Genomic DNA, 17315 nt, shown 5'->3' on the forward strand with positions numbered 1-17315 from the left:
ATCTCAAAGCTCTTCTTGAGCTAAGTCTTCAAAACATCTAGCTCAGCGTGAGCACTCCCAACAATCAACATATTATCAGCATACATATAGTACCAAAATAATAAGGCTACCATCACATGCCTTCTTTGAGTAAAGACATGAATCCATAGTACTACGAGAAAAATCTTGTGCGTGCATAAAAGCAACAAACTTGTGATACCTTCCCTAGGTACCTACTTAAGTCTATAGAGACTCTTTTTCAATTCACACAAGTCTAGGTGTTTCCTACCCTTTTCCACAAATACCTTAGGGTGCTTAAATGTCCTCATGTATGTCCCCATGTAAAGAAGTCATTTTTACATCCATCTGGTGGTAATGCTCCAAATCTAACTATGTAACCAAGACTAAAGCCAAGTGCAAGGTAGTCATCTTGACCATAGGAAAGAATATCTCATCAAGGTCAACTCCCTTTTCTTATTTAAAATCATTTGCAACCAAATGATCCTTGTATGCTATCTTAGAGTGACCATGGATACTCTTCAACTCATACATCTATTGCATGGCAATGCATGGAAAGATCGATCATAGCCAAAACACGACTAACAGATCTACATACAAGCAAGGGATACATGCTCCCAATCTTGGCATTTCTAATAAAAATAAGGTTATCACATGTAATCTTCCATGCAAAATCAACAAAGGATACATGATACATATCATCATCCAATTGTCCTGCTATTATGATAAAGCTTTTAGTCAAAGCTGAGAGATTACATACATCATGAAATATAAATGAAGCACCGATATCAAATCGTAGTCTCACATTACCTATGCCAACAATATCACATGCGTGATCGTTACCTAATCTAACTAAACATGTAACACTATCGTAAGTATAAAAGCAATGACAATGTGAGGTAACATGAAAGGAAGCATGTGAATCAAGAAGCCAACATTGAGAGTAAGTGGATTGAAGATCAGAAGCAACAAGTATATAATCTTAATAGTGGACTTAGAAACAATGTGATCATTAGAAGACTTGGGCATTATCCTACATTTTCCCTTTGACTTTTTCACACCTATCATTGTGTATTTTATGGCACTATGGCCTTATGTGGCTATGCTGCCCACAATAGTGACAAGTAAGAGAGAACTTAAGACCACACGATTTACTGTGTGACTAGTCAAGAGACTTAGACTTTTGCCCATATTGGGCTGTGAATCTCTACCATAACAATCATTATTTCCTCTACCATCATGTCTATCTCTAGCTATAAGTGCATGAGAAGTACGAGTTACATCAATGTTCTTCATATTTACTTCTTCTATAAGCAAAGTGATCTCTACATCATAGCATTTAAAGCTATCTTTAGGGGGATTAGCACTCATAGTAGTATGGAATATATCCCAAGACTCAAGTAGTGTGACAAGTAAGAACAAATATTTTATATTGTCCTCAAATTGAATGCCCTGCAAGATAAGGTAGTTGAAAATGGCATGAAACTCGTTCAAATGAGTGGACATATGAGTGCCCTCCTTCATGCAAAGGTCCATAAGCTTCTTCAACCACTATAACTATGAAGTAGGACTTTTCTTATCATAAAGATCATATATATTCTTCCATAAATCATAAGCACCACCTTCAATCACAATAATATTAAAGTATACCTATTTAAACGAATACAATATAATGGTGGACTTGCATAGCTCATCAATCTCTTTCCAATCATCCTATTCCAATCTTTTAACTTTGCACCCTTCATTTTCAATGGCCTAACTTGTTTCTTTTGCACCAATACTTGCCAAATTTGAGTCTTCCAATACTGAAACTCATTATCATCCAACTTCTCAATGTTAAAGATGGCACTATCATTGGAAGCATTTCAAATATCTACCAATACACACTACTATAATAGCAGTAAATTAGCCCCAAAACCAAGCCAAAAAAATTTATAACAAGAGAAAGGCTAAGCCAATGTACTATTTTCCACAAGGAAAAAACCTTGGACTACGCATTACAAGTGTTTGCTCTCAAAGAAACTGCTCAAAACTAATTTTTTGCATGGATATCCACAAAATTGCAGTAAATGAGTGTGTAATTGTAGGCAAAATATCAAAATGTGAAGCTTCCGCTGCTATGAATATTTGGGTAGCAACTAGGATATGTAATGAAATTACAGTGCAAGATAGGCACAAAACACTAAGGTACCAAATGATGTCAAATACCTAGAGACAATCCCAAATAAAAGGATAGCATCTACATAAGCCAACTATGCATAAGAGATCTTTCAAAAACAACAAAGATCTATTGATCTGCAAATGAACTCAATGCATATGAATAGTAAAGCTCAAGTATATAATCAATAATGCACCAAGAGCTAACAAACTTGTTAGACAAGAGGGAATATTAGGTGTACAAACCAAAGCTAAATCATCCCACAATCATCAATGTCTAGAACAAGGACAATGTATGCATAATCCAATAAGCATGTAAGAGTCTCCTACTGACTCAAGAGTCTAAGCTTCACAATTAAAATATCAAATCTCTCCCATGAAAGTGAGTTTAGAATGTCGAAGAGCAAATTAAAGCTCAATACATATGTCTCATAGCATCTAGGCTTCCGATGACATGAAACAGTACATATGAGAGCATATACTAATAATAAGTGTCCAATCCCATAGATGCAAACCAGTGGAGTAAATAGCCACTACAAATATGTATCTAACAATGCTCAAATCCAAAGCTTAGAGCTCACTATAAGCATATTCGAGCATAAGAATCAGTGCCAAGCATCGATATATCCATGTAGCATCCCTAAAGCATCTGTAAGCTTTCAATACTACATAAGCTTTCATAGTGAACGCTTCTGCTCAAGTACATCAAAGAACCTTCCAAATACTGAGCTAAACAAGTTCTAATTGATCCAGAATCCTTTCTCAAGCATCAATACATCATCCAAGCATAACAAACGAGTCCCATAGGCATCAATAGAGCATTAAACAAGCAAATACTTACTATCCAAACAACTAACAATAGGTTTGTCTTAAACTCTACATCAACGGTTGATCTTAGACTCTCTAAGAAGTGCTCAAGATTGAAGCCACAAGTGCCAAGGATCAAAAACTAATTATTACCAAGCTCTAACAATACATGGAGAGTACTAGAGTTGGACCAGGATTGAAGAGGAGTGAGTAGGGACTACAAGGATAGCTAGTGCAAATCACCTGGCTATCCTACAAGGCGTTATTACTACCAGTAAGCTCAATTCTCACTTGTTGGAGCTCAAAAGGTCCAAGGGAAGGCTCTAATAATTGCTAAAAGGTGTGGAGTTAATCGAAGAAACAACAAGACTCATGCATACCTCAATGAGTGGCTGCCATGAAATTTGAGAATGAAGCTCTCTTCTTGGGCTAAAGTGAATGTTGATGAAACTCATCAAATGCTCGCTCTGATACCTCTAGTTTGGAATTGGATGAGAATTTATTAATTGTGGAATATATGGAAATGCAAAACAAGATTATCTTTGATTAAAAACCAAAAATCATGTGTTTGGTTTTAAATGTGATATTTTCTTGTGAATTGGATGTTAATAAACTCAAGAAGCTCTATGAAGCTACTAGATAGGATGGCGAAGTTGAGGATATGGCATAGTGTCTACATCCTTCTCTTTTAGATCCCTGATATTTAGGCCTTCAACTCAATATCCTCCGATATTTTTGAAAGGTGGAGCAAGAGTGAGAGCACAAGCACAAGCAAGAGGAAGTAAGGACTGTGGAGGTTCAAGTAAGAGAGAGCAAGACGATATGTGGAAACTCTAATTGTCATAATGTGTGACCTACCTTCCCATATTCTATTGTCATAGTAAGAATAAAGAATAAAGTGTTAGTATTAGGTGGCTACCACTTATAGTGTACAAGTGTTCGTGTAGTGAGGATAAGTAAATATAGGTGGTTATATGGCCTTTAAACCCCAACAAGCACAAGACCATAATAAAGACTAGATTTAAGAATTGCACAACCTATTGTGTACTCAATTCAAGAAGGGAGATTGCATGCTCATTCTACTGGGAGCTAAATGAGAAGGAATTTCCAATGAATCGATTGAGGGTCTTGTAAAGGTCAAGGAGGTCAATCTTATTGGGAAAGAAGAGTCTCCTAAACCCATGTATATTACTAATGATGTTTCAAAAAAGAACAAGAGTAACCTCAGTGGATGCCTTAAGTAATTCAAAGATTTGTATGCATGGAATTACACTGATCTCAAGGGAGTACTGCCACATGTACTCGCCCACACCATATTAATAGATTTGCAAGTCAAACCCACTAAACAAAGACCATATCCAATGAGCCCCAAAACATGTGCTTATTTTATCAAAAGAACTAGAAAAGCTCCTCAAGGTAGGGTTCATTTATAAGATAAAGCATGTAGATTGGGTATCACCCCTTGTGATCATAGTAAGGAAAAATGGGAAGATCTAAGTATGCATGAATTACAAGAAAGTGAATGCGGCTACCAAGAGAAACCGTTACTCATTGCCATACATGCAACCAAGATCAAACATGTAGCACACAACGAGTATTATATCTTCCTCAATGGTTTCTATATATATAATCAAGTGTAGATTCACCTTGATAATTGGTACAAGGAGGCTTATAGCTTCCTCAATGGTTTCTCTACATATAATCAAGTGTAGGTTCACCTTGATGATTGGCACAAGATTGTCTTTGCCACTAAATGGGGGGTGCTCACATATATTGCCATGCCCTTTGGATTGATGAACACACTTACAACCTTCCAATGCCTAATGTGTATAATCTTCAAGGATATCCTTTGCAAGTATCTCAAAGTGTTTGTTGATGATCTCTACATCAAATCCTCATGGGACGTGTGACTATACTAGAGAAAAAAAAAGAGAGAGACTTGATGATTTGTGAAGACAGTGATATCTATGGGCTATGCTACTGATCAAGACACTATAGGAGACTGTTTATGGTAAAAAAAAAACCTATGTTAATGCTTTTGGGTTATTCAGACTACTCATCACTATGGTTTCTGGTGCCTTTTCATTATCTAGAAGCTATGGGCATCCATTTTATCATAGAATATAGCAAATAGAGTATTGAAGATTCAAGCATTCTTGAATATTCAAGGCTCTTGAAGAGCAAAGGATGATCAAACAGGACATATACAAGGCTATTATTGACTCTAGAAGTTCTAGACAAGTCTTCTAGGGTGTGGGTGTCTGCATGTCCTATTGGGATTATTACAATGTTTGGAGACTTGGAATGGGCTTTACAAATCATCCATAACTCAAAACGGGGCTCTTAGAGGTTTAGATAGGATGTAGGGTAGCACAATTCAATTTTTGGGTCATGATATTTTTTAGTTTAAACATGCTATAGTGTTGAAGTGCTCACCTTAAAGAGGGGACTAGGGGATTTGAATAAAAGATCTATGTAATCAGAGTTGTATAACTCAAGTCATAGCCATTTCAGTACAAGGGATCCTATAGGATTGCATTATCATGACAAAGCACAAGGTAAGGATAAGGCCCATGAGGAGTTTATGCAACAAATAAGAGACTATTTGATGGAGAATATATCCCATGGAACCTCTAAAACCCTCCAATGCAAGGGAAACTTAGCACTCTTAATACTACAATATGTGAGCATGAGACTAGGCATGCTTCAAGACGTAATGTCAAATTAAGATCACCATTGATAAACTTGTAGAGTTAAATGCCCAATTCATATCTCAATTAGCTCAATGGATGGCATTTTGAATAGGTGACAAAGAGAATAAAGAAAAGACTCAACCAAGTATGGACATGAGGGTTCCATTTTAGCAAGTAAAATCAAATTCCCAAGGCATCATTGGAAGAAGGGGAATTTTGAATGGTTAGTATGAGGTTGGTGAACTATCATAAAGAAGTGAGGAGTATATGGGGAGCATAAAATGGGTTGAACTCTCAAGTGCACAGTTTGAGCTCTCAGTACCAAGAGTCCTTTACCTATGAATAGATTTCAACACACTTTTCACCCATCTTTGGAAAGAAATTTTTCAAATAGTGGGGGTCAAATGAGCAACCATTATGATTAGCTTATTGATAGATAACCATCCTTTCATAAACAAGAGCTGAGAGATAAAATAGTTTTTCTTATCGCATAATGCCTAATAAATATCTGATAGAAAGTGGATAAACTAAGAAAACCATGAAGAGAAGTGGTACTCATAGATGTTGGCCATTATTGTACAGACTACACTTTCTTTGGGTTAGCCTTTATTCCTTCTTCACTGACAACCTCGTCCAAATACTCTACTTTGGTAAGCATGCATTTGGTCTCCTTTGTGGCATGTCTACTGCTTATTGCGGAAGGTAACGCTTGGTAGACATCCAAGGTCTATCCTAGTTCCTGCCATCTGCACTCCATATGAATAATCAAGCTTTGGTCTAACCAAGCAGCCCTAGGTCTACCATGCAGTGAAGCATTTGGCCTCAACCAACGAGGATGGACCTAAAGGTTCCTAAAGACCTAACAATCTCTAATAGCATTCTAGTGCTTAGTTAAGAGGATCATTTTGTAATCCATTGAGACTAAGACCGAATCAATCACCACACTTGATTCATAATGAGTGAGAGGTGAGTGGGAGTTGAACTCTACCCCTCTACCCATACGGCCAAACCTCATCTCTATTCCCCTAAAATATCATGTGATCGGGTTCTAAAATTGGACCCTATGAAAAGTCCTTTAGTTTTCTAAACATAGCATACTAATACACTATTTGATATTCAAAAGCAACTTCCTTAATTATCCTTATCACTATGTTTGTTTTATGTCTTCTTAAAGCACAACACAAAAAAAACAAAGATAGTCCTTTCAAAATATTTATTTTAATATTTAAATTATACATTGGATTTATGCTCATAAAGCCAGGTACAAAAGTCCACTCTCTTCTTTTGAGCGATAGCTAGCCCATAATTTTTGGGCTCTCGATGCTCGCCGCACGATACTCATATGAATTTCTTCTCTATCATTGAACCAACTTTGCAATTATCACTTTCAACTAGAACCCCCATGCTTTTGTGTTGCCATAGGAGGGAACCTTCCATACAATACCTTCTTATTTAGATGTTCCTCAAACGCTCATAGGTAGAACAAATTTGGCTCAAATTGAGCCCAGCAGTTGCCCTTGGGGAAGTGCAAACTATTGAATCCTACTCATCATCTAAGCATAAGTAAAATCTTTTATAATTTTTTGTATGTATTTCGAAATCAAATTTCAAACCCAAAGTTATAACCAATCAGTCCTTATATTTTATTGATTTAATAATAAAATGAGATCTATAATTTTTATATGACTTCATTTTTAAATTTTAATGATCACAGTAAACCAAGCAAAATTTTCACTCAATTTCTTTGATAAAATTACACCATACCATTGGCTAGAATTGCACGTTTTTATAATCACATAATCCTGAATTTTTTACGATTATGCCTCTTGTAAGGGTTAGATAATAATTATAGGATGTTTAGGTCTCATTTTATTTAATGAAAGGATGGACAAAACTATTCGTTCACTTTGTCTAGCATGAGTCTAATCATGAAAATTAGGTAGATTTCTATATGCACTCTGTGGTCCCATTTGAAATGCTTATTCATGATGGCAGGTGGTGTAATGCAAAATTATGGCATCCATAAGGCTACGACTAATGTCACAAATAAATGATATGGACTTGCACACATATGAGCCTTAGAGAAGCAAAACAACTAAGACCATATAAGACAACCATTCATTTTATAAAATAAATTTAGTGATGTTATCGCTAAGGGTGACCTTGTTTAATTCGTAACCCAAAGTTATTGATAATATTAACATATATATTTTTGAATTCACACAAAACAAGAACTAATAATTGCTATAGTCATTATTCGTTGAAGTGAATGTATGTTATTTTTAACAAGGAATCTGATAAGTAACTTAAGCATATCGAGATTCCATAGCTTTCCCAAATGACCAATTAATTTTTATAATATATTTATGAAAGAATTTTTTTAAAAGAGAGTCTGAAATTGATGCTTAGAGATGCAGTTAATATTTTCATGCATTAATTTAAAGAACTTGTATATTCATTTCCCTTTTCCTGTTGAGAATGTGTTAACTAGATGATAATAGAAAATACCTAGTTATGAGTGTTTGATGCATTAGTATCATTGGTCGTATTTGTCCCCCTATTAACAATCATTGAAGATGGGCCTGCCATGTGGGAAGGCCCTACCTCGGTCAAGGATGGGCTGGCCACATCCAAGGGTCTCGCTTCATTGGATAATCCCACTATATCGAGCTTCTTTCATGGAGGTATCATGGGTAGAGAAAAAGTAAGGGATTGGATAAGAGAAAGAGATGGGTTAGAAGAGAGAGGGGGGATGTAATTAATTTTGGGATTTCTATGATATTTGTTTTGTTGAAGATGAGAAGAGGACATATTTATTTTCATGTTTTTTTCCCCAAAAAATCAAGGGGAGGAGGGGGGGTCAGGAGGTGGTGAATATCAAAATATCACTCTCTGCTTTTTAAATAGAAAGGGGGAAAATCACGTTTGATAAAGAGAGAGAGAGAGAGAGAGAGAGAGAGAGAGAGAGAGAGAGAGAGAGAGAGAGAGAGAGAGAGAGAGAGAGAGAGGGTGAAGGTTGACTTGTCAAAATGATGGGGATATATATATATATATATAGAGAGAGAGAGAATAGAGAGAGAGAGAGAGAGAGAGAGAGAGAGAGAGAGAGATAGAGATAGAGAGATAGAGAGAGAGAGAGAGAGAGAGAGAGAGAGAGAATAGGGGGCTAAAGGTAAAGGATGGGGAGATACATGCATGCATACATACACACATGTATAAAATACCAAATGAGGAAAGGGCGGTGGATGACAAATTGACTGAATAAAAGGGGGGGGGGAAGACTGAATAATATAATTATTATATTGAAATTTAAAATAGGGGGAGACTTTGATGTCTATGTGAAGGGAGGGGGGAATGCTTTATTAGTGTTTTATGTATCTATATAACGAGGGGTGGGGAGGTTTTGGGGTAGTGGCGGCTAGTTGTTGAGAGGGGTGGGGGGAGAGGGAAAAGAGTAATAATTCTTTTAATTATTTATTTTTTTGGTTGAGTCATTAAACAATGGCCTAAACAAGCCACCCCTCTTATTTTTATCCATCTCTTTTTATCCTTTATAAGTCTTTAAACCCTTTTTTTTCTCGCTCTTCAACTTCCTTGTTTCTACATAGGTGGGAAAAAAAATAAGTGTGCATAGCTGACCGTTTTTTAAGAACCATGAGAGTTGCATGTAGTTTAGAAAAAGAAACTTGAAGAACCAACCATTTGTGCATAACTAAGGAGGGGGGAAATAAGTATCAGGAGACGAATCGCATGTGGTATACATGGGAAACACACACATGAATGCACAAGAGTAATGGAGCTATTACATTCTCTTTCTCTTAGAGAAATTGAGATGTCCTCATTTCAAGAGAGACTCAAGGTGGTGTCTCATGAGGATGGACTCCTCAACCTATGTGGCATCCTCTCCAAGAAAGTCTTTCCACCAAATAAGGTACTCATGAAGAGTAGGAATCTTGGGAGCTTTTTCTCTAATCTCTAAGATTCTACTAGGTTGAACTTTCAAAATTTTGTGAGTTGACACGTTACAATTTTTTCATCATCTAGGACATGATTAGGATTGGGGGCATAGGGTTTCAGAAGGCTTACATGAAATACATTGTGAATTTTGAGATTAGGTGGAAGTTCTAATCTGTAAGCATTCCTCCTAAGACGCTTGATAATCTTGTAGGATCCACACTACCTTGGATTGAGTTTTTGAATTTCCCAAGAGATAAAGAACTCTTCTTTGCTCAGACTCTTATGAACACCATTTTTCTGTCCTTAAAAGTTGAATGAGTCCTCTTGGGATTTGTGTAGGCCTTCTACTAGTGCTGTGTTGCTTTGATATCCTGTTAGATAGCTCTAGTTTGCTTCTCCATCTCTTCAAATATTTTTTTGGGACAGGACAAGCATTCTTGCCCATCCAATGCATCTTAGCAACTCTCAATGCAACTCTCCTAGTAACTTGATCCTTTCAGTTTTAATTCATTGATAAATCTAAGCATTTAGTGTTACATCTTAGCACATCAGCTTTCATTCTTGGCCATTGATGACTTTTTCTTACCACATTTATAGTTTTTGTATAGCTAGGATGTCTAGCTATCGGAGTGTCATGGGTCTCCCATAGAATCTTCTTCTTGAGGCCCCAACTATTGGGGCTCACTTAATTTGTGCTAATAGTACAAAAGATTCGCTCTCAATATGATAATTCTTGAATTTAGCCCACGTCTTTTAGCTATCTCTCCAATTTGGATGGCATCAAAGAAGGTATGCACAAGTAAAAAGGGAATTGTAGGGAGTTGTAACAACATTAAAGTGTGATCGTGAATACTTTATAGGTGCTTCCGTAGTGGTAGAAACTGATTGTCTTCCACTCTTGGGCATGATTGCCAACTGCTCTACACCCGACATTGCTATGCTAAGATGGATTGCATATATTAAATCTCTCAACCTCGAATTAAAGCATATTGCAGAAAAAGGCAAATCCAATTGCTGACATGCTATCATGTGCAAGATATGACAACGAAGAAGAGTTGATGGAAGAAGATGAAGCTGAAGAGTCTATACTTGTTGAATTTCATTCCATGGCTGCTGAAAGTACATTTTTAGTTGTTGTATATACAAACCCAAAGCTAAATCTTGCAGGTGAAGCTGGTCTTTTTAATGGTATAGCATTAAGTATAGTAAGAACATGAAAATGTACTACTATAAATCAACATATAGCAACAAAGCTCAAAGATTTATCTATGGAAGAAGAGTGGTCAACTAGAAGCCAGCATGCTCATTGCATTGCTCAAGTTCTAGTTCATTTCCTTGAAGAAGATTATGAAAAAGATTGGCTAAAGATCGGCCAATATTTGAGCACAATGAAGAAGAAAGAGACTTGGATTGATGAAGAGTTCAAGCATATTAAGAGGAAAGCTTATGGATTTTTTTCTTAAAGAAGGGCATCTATGGAAGCACACAAAGAAGAAGAAAGGAGCACATGTCTGAGTTTTAGGTAACAAAAGATTGCAACAACAGGTAATGAAGCAATTTCATGAAAGCCTATGGGCTGGCCATAGAGGCATATGGGGAATTTTTAGTAAAGTCAAAGAAAAATATTGGTGGCAAAACATGTATCAGGACATAGCACATTTTGTTGAAACCTGTTTTGTGTATCATATGTATTCTATGATCAAGCATCGAGATGGGTTACAACCAACTTATCCCTTGACTATACATTATAGATGGGTTATTGATCTTGTAACCATGTCTACAGGGATATGGAATATGCGGTATTTAGTGCTTGTAAGAGAGGATCTAACCAATCAAGTTGAAGGCAAAGCCTTAACAACTAAGACCACTCAAGCTATTTGTCATTTTTTGCTTGAAGAAGTGTTTTGTAGATATGGTTGTGTGGATAAAGTAACTGCAGATAGAGGAGAGTTAGATGCTGATGAGGCACGCAATTTCTTTGCTCAATTGGATATTAAGTTGACTTTAACATCATCCTACAACCCTGAAGGCAATGGGGAAAGTGAGAGAGGGCAGCAGCCTATTCTCAAAGCTCTAGCAAAAGTCTTGTAGATGAAAGATCAAAGAATGGCCTAAAATGCTACCTTTTGCATTATGGACTGACCGGACTACTTATAGTACAGTGGCTAGCTATATGCCATCTGAACTTATATATGGACAACAACCAATTATGCCAATTGAAGAATCTATTCTCACATGTAGTCTTCTACCTTGGGAGGAAGAAATCAATAGAGAAGAGTTGCTGACTTTGCGCATATGGTAGCTAGAAAGAATGCTTAAAGATGTTCAAGTAGCTATTGAGAAGCTAAAGGCAGCAAGACTAAAGAACAAAAGAAGATTTGATAAGCGACATCGACTTCGGCCATGAGAAATTTAAGAAAATGAGTGGGTGTTTGTCTATGAAGTAGCTTAGACAATCAATACAGTGCTTCTAGGAAGTTGGTAAAGTGTTGGTTTTGCCCGTATGTGGTTAAGGTCGTTCATGACAATGCCACATATTCATTGGCTGAATTGGATGGGACAAGCATGAAGATACCTGTAGTTGGAAAAATAATTAAGCTCTTTAAATGAAGAGAAAGTTCAACATATGAGTTAGAAGACTTGGATATAATTCAAGAGCATGAAGACCTATAGGAAGAAGAAGCGGTAGAAGATGAAGAGATTGACATGGCATAAGATACTTCTTTTGACACTGCAAATCTGTAAGACTTTGGCACATACCAGAGGATGTGCAGGTTAGGAGGGGGTGGATGTCGTGCCACTACATGCACACCGTGTAAAAAAATCTAGAGTGTGGCTTCCTTTTAGATTTAGAGAGCCAATGCCACTTTAGGCATTAGTGTTAGTAACCATGGTTCAAAATATTAGATATTTGGGCAAGTTTAGCCAATTTATGATATTTTAGATATTATCTCTTGTAAAAATCCATATAACTATAGACAACTTCTAGATTAGGATGACATGTAAAAGGAAGCATGTAGATTTTAGCCAATTTGAGAGGATTTTATGTAAAAAGAGAGATTGATGAAATCATGCGACGGACGATCGTTGTTTTCAGGCAGTGAATAGCACTCCAAAGGGAAAGATGAAGGAGTGATTTGGCAGAATTTTGGCCAAGTGTGCTAGTATTTTACCCCCCTTTCGGAGCCGATGGAAGCATCAGATTGGCGATCTAAGCAGCATAGAGGAAGGTATTATTTAATACACGTTTTTGTCTGGTAGAGTTATATCTTCTGATAATGCTAAAAGAAACTGATAGGCTTCATCTCTGTTAGTATTCTTCTACATTTTCTAATTCTTTTTGGGAGTATTCTTCTACATCTTCAATTTCTTTGAACCCCTTCTCTTCTTCTACTCCTCTCCCTGAATCTACCTTCACCCTGCTATCTCTTATCTTCAAGAACTTGGCTTGAAACCTTCAACCCTTCTCTTATCTCTACCATCTCCGGAGTTTAAGCTCTTGAACCCCCATACATTCTTCTCTTGCCAAACCCTTGTGGTGACCTTCAACCCTATGCATTGCAACAGCAGGTGTTGTGGAGATACTGATGCTACGATCCCATGGCCGGTTGATACTTCTTACTCCCATCATGGTTCTAGAGAGGGTGGCTCTAGTGGATGCTACAGAGATATACATGCAGTGCTTTCCTCCCATTGATCGAGTGAAGGCCCATCACTCAGCATGGATGCACCTATAGGCACTTCCACTCTTGTGACACCAAGGTTTTCTCAATCCCATGTATGGTTGGCACTCTTATAGGTGCCACTCCTGTGCATGTCACTCCTATAGATACATCAGGTATATAAGGATCTCATGGTTATGCTCATGATCGTGATGTGAAATGGGAGAGTGTGTATAGCAAACGTACCCCACTAGGCTATGGGTACTTTGTGGACATCCAATGATATTGTATATAAGAATGATGAGGGAAAGAGACTCATAATAGACATATCCCACTAGGCTATGGGTACTTAACGGACGTCCAATGGTATTGTATACATGAATGATGAGGGAGAGAGACTCATAACATGCATGTGTGAGTTGTGCCAATAGTCTTTTGGCACAATATGTTGGATCACTAGAAAAACATACTAGAGGCTAGTAAGGACTATGTGATAACATCCTTGTATGAGGAGTTCCATGTACATTATCTGCATCAGCATTAGCATGCGTATAGGCATTACTATTAGCGTCACTATATAGTGACGGTTATATTGATGCTAATAGCGACAATGGGGAAAATTTTTCCAAAGACTAATTATACCGCTACAAATGTCGGTATTGGATCTATATGTTGTAGTGTTGGGATTGTCAAAAAGGTTGATGAGTGTTATATACCATTGATTGGTGATTTTGATGCATATAAGTATTATCACCTAAGGTTTGCAATAATCTAATCGACCTTGTTCATCATTCCCAACATAAGTGAGCAACAAAGAAATGGAATTAAAAGGTGGGTTTAGAGGAATGCTAGGGTCATTTGGATACAAGAAACTATCTATCCAAATATCAATATTTTTATTTTCCTCTAAATGATATTGGAAAGTTGCTATTGCATCTAGGTCATGTTTGCTACAAGGGATCTTTGTAATAGCATATCTTTATCCACACAAACATGCAAATCCACTTTCCTCTTATGTTTGCTTATGTCCTAACCAGCTCCATTAGTTCGATTTCTTTGGTGTAATATTAATTTAGAAGGATAAGAGAAAAAATAGAGTATGAAACATGCTTGCATGAGCATAATATATGGTTAGGTATCTTTAGAGATGGAAAAGATTACTTCTCAAGGGGTGAGGGAAAGAGTCAATTTTTAGAGTCGAAATTAGCATGCTCTATTGATGCGGCACCATGGAGATGTAGTGGAGCATAACATGATTGTGTAACTACTTGCACAGGATCCCAAGCACCACATGTGTAGAGTTTAAAAAATGGGAATTGATTTGGAGACATTTTAGTACCAAAAATAGTAAAAAAAACGAGTATTTTAACTTGCAATATAAATGGATATTTTTTTATGTGAAAATTTTAGAAATTTCATTTTTGGGACAAAAATAAATCTAACTTGCTAATGTGGCACTTTTGGAAGAGTGGCGAATGCCAACTTAAAGGATGAAAAAGGGTGGTTTTACCAAGGTGAGAAGAAAGAGAAATCCCCTTCTTTTTAAGTAGAATTTACCATAAAAAGTTGGGTGGAGCCTAGGAATGTAGGGGGACCAAGGGAAAAAAGGTATACAATGATGACGATGGAAGAGACCTTAAATTATGTCCATATCAGCACCATACCCTCATGGTAGCACGAATCTATCATAGTCATCATCCCTTGCTCAACCCACTTATAGATTGGTCATAATCTCCAAAATCATGGCCACCTTCTACCATTTGTGTCCACTTCTAGCACATTCCACATGTAGGTGCCCATACTACTCATAATTAAACCCTTTGAACTCATGGTCACAAAATTTAATCTGATCATGGGCTTTAGACACAATGGTCACAAAATTTAATTTGATTATGGGTTGGGCTTTAGACACAAGGATAACATCATTAATTAACCACTTGTAGATCATGGCATTCATTCACTAGTAGCATTTCGCACTAAGAATAGGCATAAGCGGACAATATACACTTGTAGTCACACCATACACTTTGACCACCTACTTGCGATATACCTCACTTACACACTAAATGACTACCCACTCACCACTCTTGTTCACATTGGTAGGAACCTCTCACACTTACGGTTAGATACATAAACCTCCACTAAGGCCACACAAACTACACTCTTACTTTAGATGCAAACCTCCCTATACAAAACACCCCACTCTTAGGCACTCTATTCACCACCCATAGGTACAATCACATACACACTTTTCTTTAGAGTTAGCCATATCCTACTTTAGAGGTTAAAGACTCACAACATAGATAGCTTGTGCTTAGGGTACATATACCTCACCTCACTCTTAGGCAAGATTCACTTGGACACTTAATCCTAGATTAACTCATGCCAAGGACACTCCAACCCACCCATAGGTAGGTTCCTATATAGATGTGTATTCTAGGCTCTTAGCACTCAACCCTCATTCAATTGTGTGCACATATTAACTTGAATTCTCCATCCCTCTTATGCTAGGTTCAAATGAGCCACCATAACCACACGCTACCGTCCATTGTAGGGTCATTACTATCCCATCCATCTATCCATTTTCCTAACCCTATATACCTAGGTCACTAAGACATAGCCCTTAGGTGGCAGATTTAGGCATCCATTAGGAAAAACCCCATCTCACCAAGCTTTAAAACAACCACCCATTCAAAGGACCTAGAAGCCCAAACCTTAATCATATAGGTACTTGGGTCACACATTCACTTGACCCATCCCTTGTTAGGCCTTCTTATCATGTCAGCATGCAGGTTAAGGCACACTTAGCTTGAACTCACTTAGATTCACCTAGCTAATCCTAGTGAATGCCATCACTAAACCTCAAAGCAGAAAGGCAAGAATTAGCATCCATGGCCATCCACTATTAATGAATCAATAATAGGCAAGAAGAGCTCAATGAAAATAAAGAAGAGTGCTAAGATTAATGTCATTCTAAAAAGTAATGAACTTAACACACTACCAACAAAACTATGTTCAAAAGGAGAAAGTGCCACCATTACACCCCATATGAAAAAGGTTGTAACATCCACAATAGGAGAATACCATCACCCAGAGCATCAGCTAGAGGTAATTGATAAGATTAAGCATTGGATGAAGGAAGTGACTAAGAGACAATGAATGACATGGGTGCAATTGGCTTGTCCAATATGACACCCCCCATAAGGACACATATCTTTTTGAGAACTATGTCAAATTCACCTTGACAAGAGGATAATTAGGACATACTGATTCCATAGCATAGCTATGACATGAGGCCCAAGAGTTTCCAATATAACAAAGTAGATCCATGTGTCATTGCCACATTTTCCTCTACCAACATAAAAATTCCATTAGGAATATTATTGAAGGGAAGTCTTAACCTACAAAAGACTTTTAAAGTCTAGCTTGAAGGCATGGATGGAAAAATAGTAAAACTCATACTGCATGAGTTTTAAAGAAGTGGCATATCCAACTTGACTCAAACTAGGGTATCAGGGATACTAGTTGTCGATGCATTCTCAAAAGGAGTAAGCATCATGCAATCCTTCTAATGGAAGTCATAGGTGCCTCCATAAGAAGAGGAATAATTGATATGGGAGTAAGAGCATGGTAAACCAATCAATTCTAGAAGCTTGCGGAAGTCTACCCATTGAGAATATACACTTAAACCTTATAGTAATTGACAAATTCAAGGTTTGCACATTAGGCATCTTAAATGACTAGATTGTTAAGATTATGGCTATTAAGGTTCTCTGTAAATTTTGTGGTCATGAAAGAGTAAGACTAAAACCTACTACTTGGATGTCCTTGGATGTAGAACACAAGAGTAATGGAGGGAAATGGCCTAGTTTTCCTAGGGAACAGGAGCAACACATTCCAATAGAGATGGAGAACTAGAAAAACGCAAGGAAGCCCTAGTAGGCACTCTCATTAATGAAGGCTTGAATTTCAATACTTGTTGTACAAATTTTGGGATCAGGAGGATCAACCTTAGCTAGTATTGTTTGATGCTAGATCGAAT

Source organism: Lygodium microphyllum, chromosome 12 (genome assembly GCF_053477565.2).
Source record: "Lygodium microphyllum isolate KBCC chromosome 12, Lygodium_microphyllum_v1.1.10, whole genome shotgun sequence".
NCBI lineage: Eukaryota > Viridiplantae > Streptophyta > Polypodiopsida > Schizaeales > Lygodiaceae > Lygodium > Lygodium microphyllum.